Consider the following 13,092-nt stretch of genomic DNA (forward strand, 5'->3'; position numbering starts at 1 on the left):
TTAGTTTGTTTTTTTACGTAATGTTATGATTAGGGTAAGACACATGTCTATAGTTCGTGTTTGGTTTATGGTTTGGGTTAGGGTTAGAGTTTTAATTATAGTGTAATTAGTGGTAACCTTTTGGGTAAGGATTCTAGAGCGTGGGGTAGGGGGGGATAATTAACCATAGGTAAGTCATAAGGTGGGTTAATTGCCCAGCTGCCTTTACTTCCCTGATATGAATTAGATACCCATCAGAGCTGGGTGGACTCAGAGACGTTTTACATACTTGAACCCGATAAGACCTCGAGACTTTCGGGTTAGTAGCCTAGCTCTCTACCGCTACCCCACGCCGTCCCCTACGGGACTTCTATTTTGGTTGGTTTAAGGGAAAGCGAGGGGGGGTAGTGCAGTGTATTCCAGTAATGCATAAAAGAAACACTGTTCAATGCAAGTGGTATTACAAGAATGACCATTCAATATCTGAAGTTTCATACCTTGTTAAGATTGTTATATTTATATTTATATTTCAGGTGTAATGAAGTAGATTCAGCTAATAAAACTTTGACTAAGAAAAATGCGTGTATTTGCTGTCTTAATGGATGGAATAAGGGATGCTGCAGATGGTGTAACTGAGGAGAATGTCCAACTCCAAATGAACCTCATGCGGTTGTTGGTTCCTATACTTTGACTTCATAAACCATTTTCCCAACGGTTTTTGCTTCGAAAAATGTCGAATGTCGAAACGAAGTGCTTTATTTTAATGTGAGTTTGTGACGGAACGAGTTAATACACGAAAAAAAAAACTTTTTTTTTTAATTCTTAAGCCATTTTAGTCACCCTGAGAATTTTTACCGATCTAATGTCAAAGCGATACAAACAAATTACTGCCATATACTTTTCGCTTGATTGTTTTGTACAAGTACACAACTCGCACACATGATTGCAATAAATAATAAACTTCGTTTTATCATTACATTTTTTTATTGTCTAAGTATTTATAATTTACTCATGTGTGTTGATCTGTTAGAGCTGGGCTTCTTCTTCTTCTTCGTTCATTTTTAGTGTGGAAGGGATCGTGCCTTATCTGCCAGAGGGTTTGAACTCGAGACTTTATCGAATGTATCAACCATGAGCTTTTGCCGACTCGACCACGCCTCCATCACAATTAAGGATACGTGTCACCTGGTTATGCGCCATTGAGCCATTGGCTCCGATTTCAGCCTACTTTTTCTTTTTGGATTTGCTCCCATAGCCTTTGTTCAACCAAGAACAAACTACAAGGCAGCAGTTGTTTGATTTTGGAGTTGTGTCTCCTAGAAGAGTTGCCGTCACCAGCTAACGAGCCTCATCTGCCCGAGGGTTCAAACTCGAGATTTTTCGGTTTAGCAACCATGAGCTTTACCGCCTCGACCACGCCGACTAGAGCTGGGCTAATAACGACATTATGATCTTATGAACGGTTTGCTTTGTAATACATCCATTTATGACGTCAACACAGGGGCGCTCCGAAAAAAATCGACTTTCGCGGACTGGGGGGGGGGGGGGTCATATAAAATGTAGATTATACATTAAATCGGCAATTGTCGTAGTAAATGTACCAGTAATGTAGCTATTTACCACCCGCCTAAGAATAAAAGCGATTTTTTTAAAGCGGTAGGACATGGGGCAATGACCGCGGCAATTTTCTAAAAAAAATTCATGGTATTTCAATTTATATTTTAAACATTTCAAACAAGTGTAACTAAATCGTAGTAGCCCCCCCCCCCCCCCCCCCCCGCCGAAGAGATTCCTGGAAAAAACTCTGTTCACAACGTTTTATGGCGATCCGGTGAAAGACGTACTAATTCATATAGGACAAACAGACAAACATACTTTCATTTTTATTAATATACGAGCCGACCCGCAGCGTATCAATCGCCGCTATTTAGTTGTTTTATTTTCTACTTTTCAGTAATTCATAATTTGTGAATTCGACAGTACCAATGCTGCCACTGAAAATATTTGCTTTAAAACACTAACCCCCCCCCCCCCTGTCCCCTAACCCCGACCCTACACCCCCCCCCCCCCCCCGTGAAAGCAGCCTCCTCTTAGTTATTTCTTAGTTACCTCCTGTAAGTTTAATATTGAACTAAATTATCTGCCCCTAATAGAAACCCGGCTCTAAGGCTCTACGATTTGTAAACATTTATCTTTGTAAACATTTAGCGTGACCACAACTCACCAGACAATGTCGGGGTGGGGTGGGGGTGGTAGTGATAGTGATAGAGAGAAAGAGAGGGGACTGCAAGGAGGCGCTTGCAGCTTGTTTTCTAACGGCTCCCAGAAGAGAATTATATATATAGATACTTTAACTAGTGTCCGCATACCCGCACCCAGAAATTGAGTCACAATTTTCTTTGTTTGTTACATTTAAACAAGGTTAGTAGACAGGCATGCAGGTGGGTAGGCAGGCATGTCGGTATGTAGGCAGGCCTGTAGACCAGAGTTTCTTCCAGACATCTCTTCGGGGGGGGGGGGGGGGGGCAAAGCCCCCCGAAATTTTTTTACCACCCCCCCCCCCCCCCCCGAACGAAATGAAATTTATATAATTTATATAGAAAATATATACTTTTAACAGTGTCCGCCCCCCCCCTTTCCCGAAGAAATTCTACCGCCCCCCGAAAATTTCAAGTGCCCCCCCACCCCCCCCCCCCCCGGAGAAAAAAGTCTGGAAGAAACACTGCTGTAGACAGGCATGTGGACAGGTAGGCAGGCATGTCGGTAGGAGGTAGGTAGCATAGGCAGTTAGAAAGACAGACAGGTAGGCAGGCGTGTAGGTAGTCACTGATCTTTTGGTAGGTAGGTAACATAGGCAGGCAGATAGAAATGCAGGCAGGTTGACAGACATGTAGCTAGGCAGCGAGCATTTGGCAGATATGTAGGTAGATGGAAAGGCAGGGAACTGGCTGGAATGCTTTTATATTGCATTGTCCCAAACATTCCTACAAACAACATTGAAAATTTATATATAAACAGAAGACAAGTAATAGTTTAGTTGTATTTATTTTTTTCCATTTAAAAATTGTTGATTCTGCCACATTTCATTGCTCTGATGTTCTTTTTACGCCAATGGTTTCTGCCAAGGTCAATATTTTGTTTTTTTTCCTCTGTTGTATATCTTTTACCTGAAGAAATAAATTACAATTCTATATTTGGTACCTAAACAATTAACAGTTACTGCTGAGGAAAGCTAAGAAAACAATTTAAGAAATTACCTTTACATCTGCTCAGTTTAACAGCACAGTCTTCTTTTGGTGTATCTATAATAAAAACATAACATTTTGAAGCTCTTACAAATAAAATACTGAAATAACATTGTTTTCTCTGACATAAACATTAAAGTTAGGTTCTCTCTAAGACCTTGAAATAAGGGCAATATTCAGACACCTTTACTTTACTCGGGGATGTCCTACTGACTCAAGCCCTGGAATTGTACTCTCATCTATCTCTTCACTACTCCATAAAATTTAGGCCTTATTTACACATTATATTTTATGCAGAATAAGAATTAATATTTTCCAGAGCAGACATGCTTTAAAAGACTACCATAATAGGCCTACATTATTTAATAAATTACCGGACACATCATTTGATCCAATGATACATGGAATATCTGATTGACCTGCTGCTTCCATTATATTTATAGCCTCGTGGTCCTGAACTGGAATATATAACAAAAATATTTCTAAATTAAATTATACATGCCCTACATTACACTTTTACACAATCCATTTTCATTCACAATATGAACAATTACATATTCATCCTTCCTCCAAATAATAGTTTAAAAGCATTCTTCTACATTATTTGCATATTCCAGTTAAAATAGATAAATAGAAATACCTTGCTTGCTTGTTGATGCAACACTACTAGTACTAGGCATCACTGTTTCAATTTTTTATTCTTCCAAATCATTAATGTCCATTCCAGCAGCCGAATCCTGCCTGAGAAATGAAGTCTCAACAGATTGATCTGTCAAAAACAAATTTTTAAAAATTGTTTTACTGGAACTGTTCAAAATTTCATAATATAATATAAATTAGTATAAAAATGTTCTACTAATTATACTTGGGTAGACTTATGTGTCTACAATAAATGATGTTATTTGAAAACACACTGGTACTTAAATTTAAGTAGTGAACATCTACCTCCAATTCCCCGCTCCAACAAAATAGAATTTATATTTACCATTGTCTTTGTCCACCCCCACTCTGTACTTTAAAGTGCCCCCCCCCCCTCGCCTGGGGAAAAGAGTCTGAAAGAAACGCTGATAAACCCCACCAACCCCCCCCCCCCCCCCCCCAGCACTTTCATACCAGTAACAACTCACCCAAATTAGCAATATTTATTTCATCACCTTGTATTGTTGTTCTTTCCTGCCCATTACTTCTATCTGTAATGTCCAAATAGTTAAAAGCTTTACACCTGTCGGTAAACACTATTGAGGGTTATTAAAAATCTATTGTACAGAACAGTGCATGAAGATCCACACAAAGTTGCCTTATTTGAGCAGTGATTTAATCGTAACTGGGCTGCCTACAGGCATTGATTTTAAGCACCCACAGATGTATACAGAAAAAGAACTGCATAAAATAATAAGCTTAGCTTAGCTTAGCTTAGGGTTTAGTTTTAGGAATATGTGAAAGCTTAGGGTTTAGGCTTTTACTTAAGGTTATGATTAGGATAAGACATAAGTCTAGAGTTGGGGTTAGGGTTAGGGTTAGCTTAAATTGTTGGAATTTGTGGTTAGCTTTTGGGAGAGGATTCTTGAGCGTGGGACAGGGGTTAATTCACAGGGTGGGTTAATTTCCCTAACGTGAGTTAGATACCCATCGGAGCTGGGAGGACTCAGAGACGTTCTACAGACTTGAACCCGGATTTGAACGAGACTTTCGGGTTAGCAGCCTAGCTGTCTACCTCTAGGACCCACCGTTTAGAAAAGTATATATTATTTCGATAAAAATGTTTTAAAAAATTCTATTTTGATTGGTTTTAGGAAAAGTGGGGGGGGGGGGCGTGGGGGAGTAGGGCATTGTATTCCAGTAATGCATAAAAGAAACACTGTTCAATGCAAGTGGTATTACACGAATGACAAATTAATATCTGAAGTTTCATACCTTGTTAAAATGGTTATCTTTATTTTCCAGGCGTAATGAAGTAGAATCAGCTAAATAAAAACTTGACTAAGTCAAGTTATTTTTGTGATTGCTGTACTAGTAGCCGCAACACTGACTCACATTACTGCGCCTTGTGTGCTCTAGGATGAAGCACAACTAGAAATGTTCCTTTAAGTGGTTTATGATTCCTATCCTCAGTCTTCATAAGCCGTTTTCCAACGGTTTTTGCTTCGAAATATGCCGAACGTCAAAACGAAGTGCTTTATTTTAATGTGAGTTTGTGACGGAACGAGTGAATACACGATTTTTAAAAACATATTTTTAAAAATTATTAATTACTTTTCGCTAGATTGTTTTCTACAAGTACACAACTTGTATACACGCTAGCAATAAATAATAAACTTTGTTTTATCAATTGAATTTTGTTATTGTCTAAGTGGTTTATTATTTACTAATGTGTGTTGATCTGTTAGAGCCGGGCTAATAACGACGTTATGATCTTATGTGCAAGAGGCTGAGAACGGTTTGCTTTGTAATACACGCTTGAAACTATTTTAGATTTACTTTATAAAGTGTTAACGTTTAGCTAACATCGTTTGGCTTTCTGTACATTAAACACAGACTATCGGCCATTCTGCGCTAGTCTTTGTAGTTTACAACACCCTCAACATCTGGCGTAAGAGGATTGCGCCTGTGTTGTTTAAAGGGAGAATGTTAATATGTGCAGTTGGACTCCCGCCCCCCCCCTCCCCCCTCACGCCCAGTGAAATGAGGCGTTTACAGACAAAGAAAAGATCAATCAGAAATTGTTACCTCCCTTTTCGTTTCAAATCGTTTAATACTAAATTATCTGCCCCTAATAGCCGTCACTAACCCGGCTCTACGATTGTAAACATTCGGGGTGAACCACGGCTCACCTGACAGGTGGGGATGAGGGCGGTGGCTAAGCTGCGTGGTGTTTTCTGTGGTCTCCGTGAAGAGAATTATATATATATAGAAGATAGTATAGAGGATTTTGTAATCGTGCACACAAATCACATGAAATTTTGACAGTTTTCATCGTTTTACACATCACCTCTTCGCAGAGGCGGAACTACAGTGCCGCCAGACTCCGCAATGCGGGGGGGGGGCACGCCGTTTAGGGGGCCCACAGCTGCCCATAATAAATTTTTTAAGTTAAAATTAATTTTCTTGCATTTTTTACTTGATGGTTGTTTTGAAAAATGAATACTGTAGCTGCGGTTGGAGTATCTTTATTCTATAGACACCATCCCACTCTCTTGTATATTCTTTTTCCTACAATCAAACACACGCTGTTGTCGGCAAAATTCTTTTGAAAAAACATCAATTGCGCGAGAGGCCGCTAGATATTAAGACGGTTTTTTGAGATCATCCCAAATTTGGTACTGATGGATAAAAGCACATCGGTGCTTTGTTGTTCCTTTTAAGTTCCTTTCTCAGACCTCCCCTCAAGCTCTTAGCCTTACAAGAAGCGAATAGATAGCGCCTCAACAGCTAAGCTGGCTCGTATCGGTGGTAATGTAGACAAACTAACGCTTCAACAACAAAGCTAGCTGGAATCGGTGGTAATGTAGACAAACTAGCGCTCAAACAACTAATATCCAAGAAATAAAGTGCCGACATTGTTTACATTTAATAACCACTGTTCTAGAAAACAAGGCAAACGTCTCAAATAAATACACGAATTATAGCGTATATATATATATATATATATATATATATATATATATATATATATATATATATATATATATATATTAGTTTCGTCACTGGCACCTTGATAGTGGTTTTGTAAATAACAAACAGATAACAGATACAATACAGTAGTGATATTATATAGTAACAAAGACATGCTGTTACGTAAAAAAATTAATATATATATATATATATATATATATATATATATATACAGGAGCTGTAGTGTGAAAGTGAAAGACAGGCAAACGTTCAAACCACTTCCATAAATTATTTCCCTTTTTCAAATAGCCAAATAGGGGTGCTCATAAGCTCCTTTAAATAGATTTTTAATAATCAAATTAAACACCAATTAATTTTCTTAATTATTTTTTTTAAATAAGTACTAAAGAATGGTATAGTATAATAATGAAATGTAGTGAAAATTAATAATATAAATACAAAAAAAAACAAAAAAATAAACATAACACGAGACACCATTACTTATACAAAGCTTCATGATTTATATAATTTTGACCGACCTAATGATTAGACGTATTAAGTCAAACTTAAAATAAAACAGAATTTCAAAACAGACCAATGCACTCACACACATGACATGTTGTTGTAATTAGATTTAATTGAATTTTATTTTCAAAACCCTATCAGGTCAGAAATGAGTATCCTATGTTCGTATTGTATATATATATATATATATATATATATATATATATATATATATATATATATATATATATATATACATATATGGGGGGGGGGGGGGCCCAAAAAAATGTGTGCGGGGTGGCCCATTTTTTCTAGTTCCGCCACTGCCCCTTCGTCGTATTCTGAGTATATGGGACTTATTTTAGTCGGGCAAAAATAATAAATCCAGATTTATCAACATTTCGGCGGTTTATGCGTATTCGAGTCTTGCAATTCTGTCCGTATGTCTGTGTGTGTGTATGTCTGTAAACACGATAACTTGAGTACCGCTAAAGCTAGGTTGATAAAAATCATATATAAGTATTATATTAAATTTGTAGTTTTGTATCAACTTTTCAGCAATTTCGGATAACCGGAAGTGGGACTTATTCTACTTTTAGTTTTTCAAAAGTCTATAACTTGAGTACTGTTTTATATAGGCCTATATATTTTAATGTTATACTTGATTCAGAAAAATAACACAACACCTATTAGATGAACCAAATCATCGAGGGTATAGAAGACAAACGCAGTATGTCAAAAAACCTAATCTCGAGAAAAATGAGTTTATAAATCTCATTCCAGTGTAAAAATTATGCAAAATATTATGTTTAAACACTCATAAAATATTTGCATTCTACTCTAAATAGTGGACATCCTGCATTTGTCCTCTATACCCTCGTTATTTACATTATTAGTCAACACAACACCATATTAAATGCACACACCGATTAAGAGACTTAAATGATTCCATTAAAAAAAACCGACAGATCAATGGTATTTATGTTATTTTTTAAAGTAATTTGTATTAGTTTAAGCCGAGAAAATTGTACGCATTTAATAGAGTACGTCGTAAATAAGTATATCTCTGGATCTAATTCAAATTTGAATGAAATAATTATTTCTTCAAATTCTAAAATTTGAAGATGACGCGCCATTAATTGTGTGTGTGTTCTTTCTGTAGTTTAACCATGTGATGTCATTGTTTTTTTTGCGTTATTGTCACAACAATAAACACTTTTCCTATTGCATAATTAAAAATGTGTTTCTGCATTAGAATATGCCTATATTTTTATTTTTATTCTGTAAATAAAATTTATTTTATACGTTTAAAATATCCAACATATTATTTTCAACTAAAGTCCGTATCTTTTAGTTCTCCATATATCGCTGAACATACTGATAACATAGCCTCAAAAAGTTGCCGACAGAGGTAGAGAGAGAAGTGCGCACATGGACTTTTATATATATATATATTGGGATAGTGTTTGCCGTTTACTCTGTTCGCAATTCTTTTTTCTACGAGATTCTATTCTATTTTAAAAAGTTTAAACAAGTAAAAACTGATTAAAAACTGATTGCCATCTCCCTTAGTGTTATATTAGTGTTATATTGCACCTTCCAAGACACTCCAAAGAGTTGCATGAAAGAAACTCTTAATGCGACTTTGGTCAAGTTTAAGCATGGGTGCAAGGTTTAGGGGTTTGACAACGACTATATTTAGTATCAATGCGCAGTACCTGCGTATGGATCAAGGTTACCATATAAAATATTATGGTAATGTCTACATTAAGCGTCTATATATAAATAAACCGGGAGTGATCTCCCCTAAACTTTCTCGAATATTCTTATATAAAATAACAGGGGATGGGAACTCGGGCTATAGACATGATTTTTAATCCATTTTAAATACTTAAAGTTTTAAAAATAGAATAAAATCTCGTAGACAAATTAATTGCACACCAAGTGAACGCCAAATAAAAAAGCGCATAATAGTGCGCAATATTATTAGTACTTTTAAAATTTACATTAGTTTTTTGAGAAATCGAAAGTAGCGTAAAGTACTACTTCCAGTCAACGGAAATTACTCAAAATTTAACAGAAGTTAGAGAATTAGATCTTTTACTTACATGTGAAATTTCATTTATCTATCTGAAATAGTACTCAAATTATAGGCTTTTGAAAAATTCAAAGTAGGAAAAGTACCACTTCCGGTTATCGGAAATCGCTCAAAAGTTGATACGGATCTACGATTTTGATAAAATACTTATATATGAAATTTCATCAACCTATCTGTAACGGTACTCAAGTTATCGTGTTTACACACGGACAGACACACAGACACACACACACACACAGACATACGGACAAGATTGCAAAATTATGTTTTTCCGTATCAGTGCACGATTACAATACTTTCTCTATACTTCGTATATACGAGAAAGTAAAAAATAGAAAGGCGTCGTTGATGGTTGAATTTTTTAAAAATAAGAATTGAAAGCCGAAAACGATGCACAATAATAATGACGTCATTGATAATAGAGACAAAAAAAATTAAACACCTAATTTAGTTGTCTAATTTCAGAAATGAATATAGCTATAGAAAGCAAATAACGGAAAAGTATTACATATAGTAAGTGTTTGTATCAGGACTAAGGTTGGGGTTATTAGGTGTTTCATTTCAGGTTAAATTTCCGGATCCGATTAAAATTCCAATCAGGACAAAATCCATTTTGATTGCAATTTTCGATTACAGTTAAATTTGAAGTTTAGGGGTTGCTTTTGGTTTTGGTTTCGGTTTAAAGAAAAAGGCAACATTATCAACCTAGCGCCCGTTGTATTTCTCTCTCGACGGGCCGTTTGTGTAGTGATTAATAATTTTCATTTTAGCACATCCATAACACAATTTACTCTCATGAATCTACACCGCTTTATACATCATCAACATCTACACCACACTACAGGCCATCCACATCAACAGCACAGAACAAGCCACTCCTATCAACACCACACTGCGCATCATCAGCATCATATAACACTTCATGCACATCCACATCTAAACCACATTGCCTGTTATTCACAGCCACCTGTTACTCATGAACTCCTTGTTCTCAACATTATTGTTGTCTATAATATGTTAAAACAATCTGGCGCACTTCGATCGTCTTTTGAAATTTACAAATCTCACACTGCATTAGTTATCAAACGATTAACATTATCAAAATCAGTAAACATGTTCCATGTAACGTCACGGTCTTTCACTTTGCTTCTTTCAAATTTCCTTATATCTTCGCTAGAGCGTTCCAGACAGACATAAAGACAGAAAGTGTAGCGCAACTATTTTTGTGAATATTGCATTATATCAAAAAGGTGGGGGGGGGGGGGTCATAGGGATTACAAAACTGGATGTGTTATATTTCTTGTCTTTTCTGTTTGGTTGTATTTAATGTTGTATTTTGTGTTGTTTTGTGTGATAAATTGTGTGATAAATTGTTTTGTGTCGCACTGGACATTGGACACAACAACATACCTCAACACGAGACATCAACACTAGACATCAACACTAGACATCAACACTAGACATCAACACCAACCCTCAACACTAGACATCAACACTAGACATCAACACTAGACATCAACACTAGACATCAACACTAGACATCAACACTAGACATCAACACTAGACATCAACACTAGCCATCAACACTAGACATCAACACTAGACATCAACACTAGACATCAACACTAGACATCAACACTAGACACAATACAGTCTCTCAATACTAGACCCAACACCATCCCTCAACACTAGACCCAACACCATCCTTCAACATTTTACCCAACACCATCCCTCAACACTAGACCCAACACCATCCCTCACCACTAGACACAACACCATCCTTCAACACTAGACCCAACACCATCCCTCAACACTAGACCCAACACCATCCCTCAACACTAGACACAACACTAGACATTAACACTAGACATCAACACCAACCCTCAACACTAGACCCAACACCATCCCTCAACACTAGACCCAACACCAACCCTCAACACTAGACCCAACACCATCCTTCAACACTAGACCCAACACCATCCCTCAACACCAGACATCAACACCATCCCTCAACACCAGACATCAACACCATGCCTCAACACTAGACATCAACACTTCACCCAACACAATCCTTCAACACTAGACCCAACACCATCCCTCAACACTAGACCCAACACCATCCCTCAACACTAGACCCAACACCATCCCTCAAGACTAGACATCAACACTAGACATCAACATTAGACATCAACACCATCCCTCAACACTAGACAGTAACACCATCCTTCAACAAAAGACATCAACACCATTCCTCAACACGAGACATCAACACTAGACATCAACACTACACATCAACACTAGACATCAACACTAGACATCAACACTAGACACAATACAGTCTCTCAACACTAGACACAACACCATCCCTCAACACTAGACCCAACACCATCCCTCAACACTAGACCCAACACCATCCCTCAACACTAGACCCAACACCATCCCTCAACACTAGACCCAACACCATCCCTCAACACCAGACCCAACACCATCCCTCAACACTAGACACCAACACCATCCATCAACACTAGACCCAACACCATCCCTCAACACCAGACCCAACACCATCCCTCAACACTAGACCCAACACCATCCCTCAACACTAGACCCAACACCATCCCTCAACACTAGACCCAACACCATCCCTCAACACTAGACCCAACACCATCCCTCAACACTAGACCCAACACCATCCCTCAACACTAGACCCAACACCATCCCTCAACACTAGACCCAACACCATCCCTCAACACTAGACCCAACACCATCCCTCAACACTAGACACCAACACCATCCATCAACACTAGACACCAACACCATCCATCAACACTAGACCCAACACCATCCCTCAACACTTTACCCAACACCATCACTCAACACTTTACCCAACACCATCCCTCAACACTAGACCCAACACCATCCCTCAACACTAGACCCAACACCATCCCTCAACACTAGACCCAACACCAGACATCAACACTAGACCCAACACCATCCCTCAACACTAGACCCAACACCATCCCTCAACACTAGACCCAACACCATCCCTCAACACTAGACCCAACACCATCCCTCAACACTAGACCCAACACCATCCCTCAACACTTTACCCAACACCAGACATCAACACTAGACCCAACACCATCCCTCAACACTAGACACAACACCATCCCTCAACACTAGACCCAACACCATCCCTCAACACTAAACCCAACACCATCCCTCAACACTAGACATCAACACTAGACATCAACACTAGACCCAACACCATCCATCAACACTAGACCCAACACCACCCAGCGCCCGACAGACCACTATGGTCAGCACCGCCCATCGTCTGGTCGAGGAGACTCTAGGAATAGAACTAATGCTTTCCGCTTGCCTCCGCACTAAGCAAACCCTCCAAATGAAATTATTCTCTTAGCAGTTCGATTAGCGTTGAAATGGGTTTGTTGTGGTTACTTACGCTCCGTGGGACCACAACACAGTAAATTCAATAGGTAAAATAATGTTGACGATGTTTGCAAGCTTATGATGGCTTTGTGGTAAAGAGACTGTGGAAGATGTGTCAAAGGTTGCTGGTAAACTTATTACTGGGTCTGTATGTTATGGTTGGATAAGTATTTATGACTGGAGGTGTATTTATTGTTAGGATAT

At 38.1% G+C, this 13,092-nt stretch overlaps 1 long non-coding RNA gene across 1 annotated transcript; it reads right to left on the bottom strand.

Moving 5' to 3' along the window:
- Nucleotides 1-3,870: 3,870 nt before the first annotated feature.
- LOC131946584 (uncharacterized) lies at nucleotides 3,871-5,426 on the bottom strand. The gene is made up of 3 exons (XR_009387720.1): nucleotides 5,139-5,426; nucleotides 4,352-4,414; nucleotides 3,871-3,993 (listed from the first exon to the last, which is right to left on the bottom strand). It is a non-coding gene; the product is annotated as an uncharacterized LOC131946584 (long non-coding RNA).
- Nucleotides 5,427-13,092: the final 7,666 nt, after the last annotated feature.

This window comes from Physella acuta, unplaced genomic scaffold (assembly GCF_028476545.2).
Source record: "Physella acuta isolate Inbredline_101_S28 unplaced genomic scaffold, ASM2847654v3 ptg000563l, whole genome shotgun sequence".
NCBI lineage: Eukaryota > Metazoa > Mollusca > Gastropoda > Physidae > Physella > Physella acuta.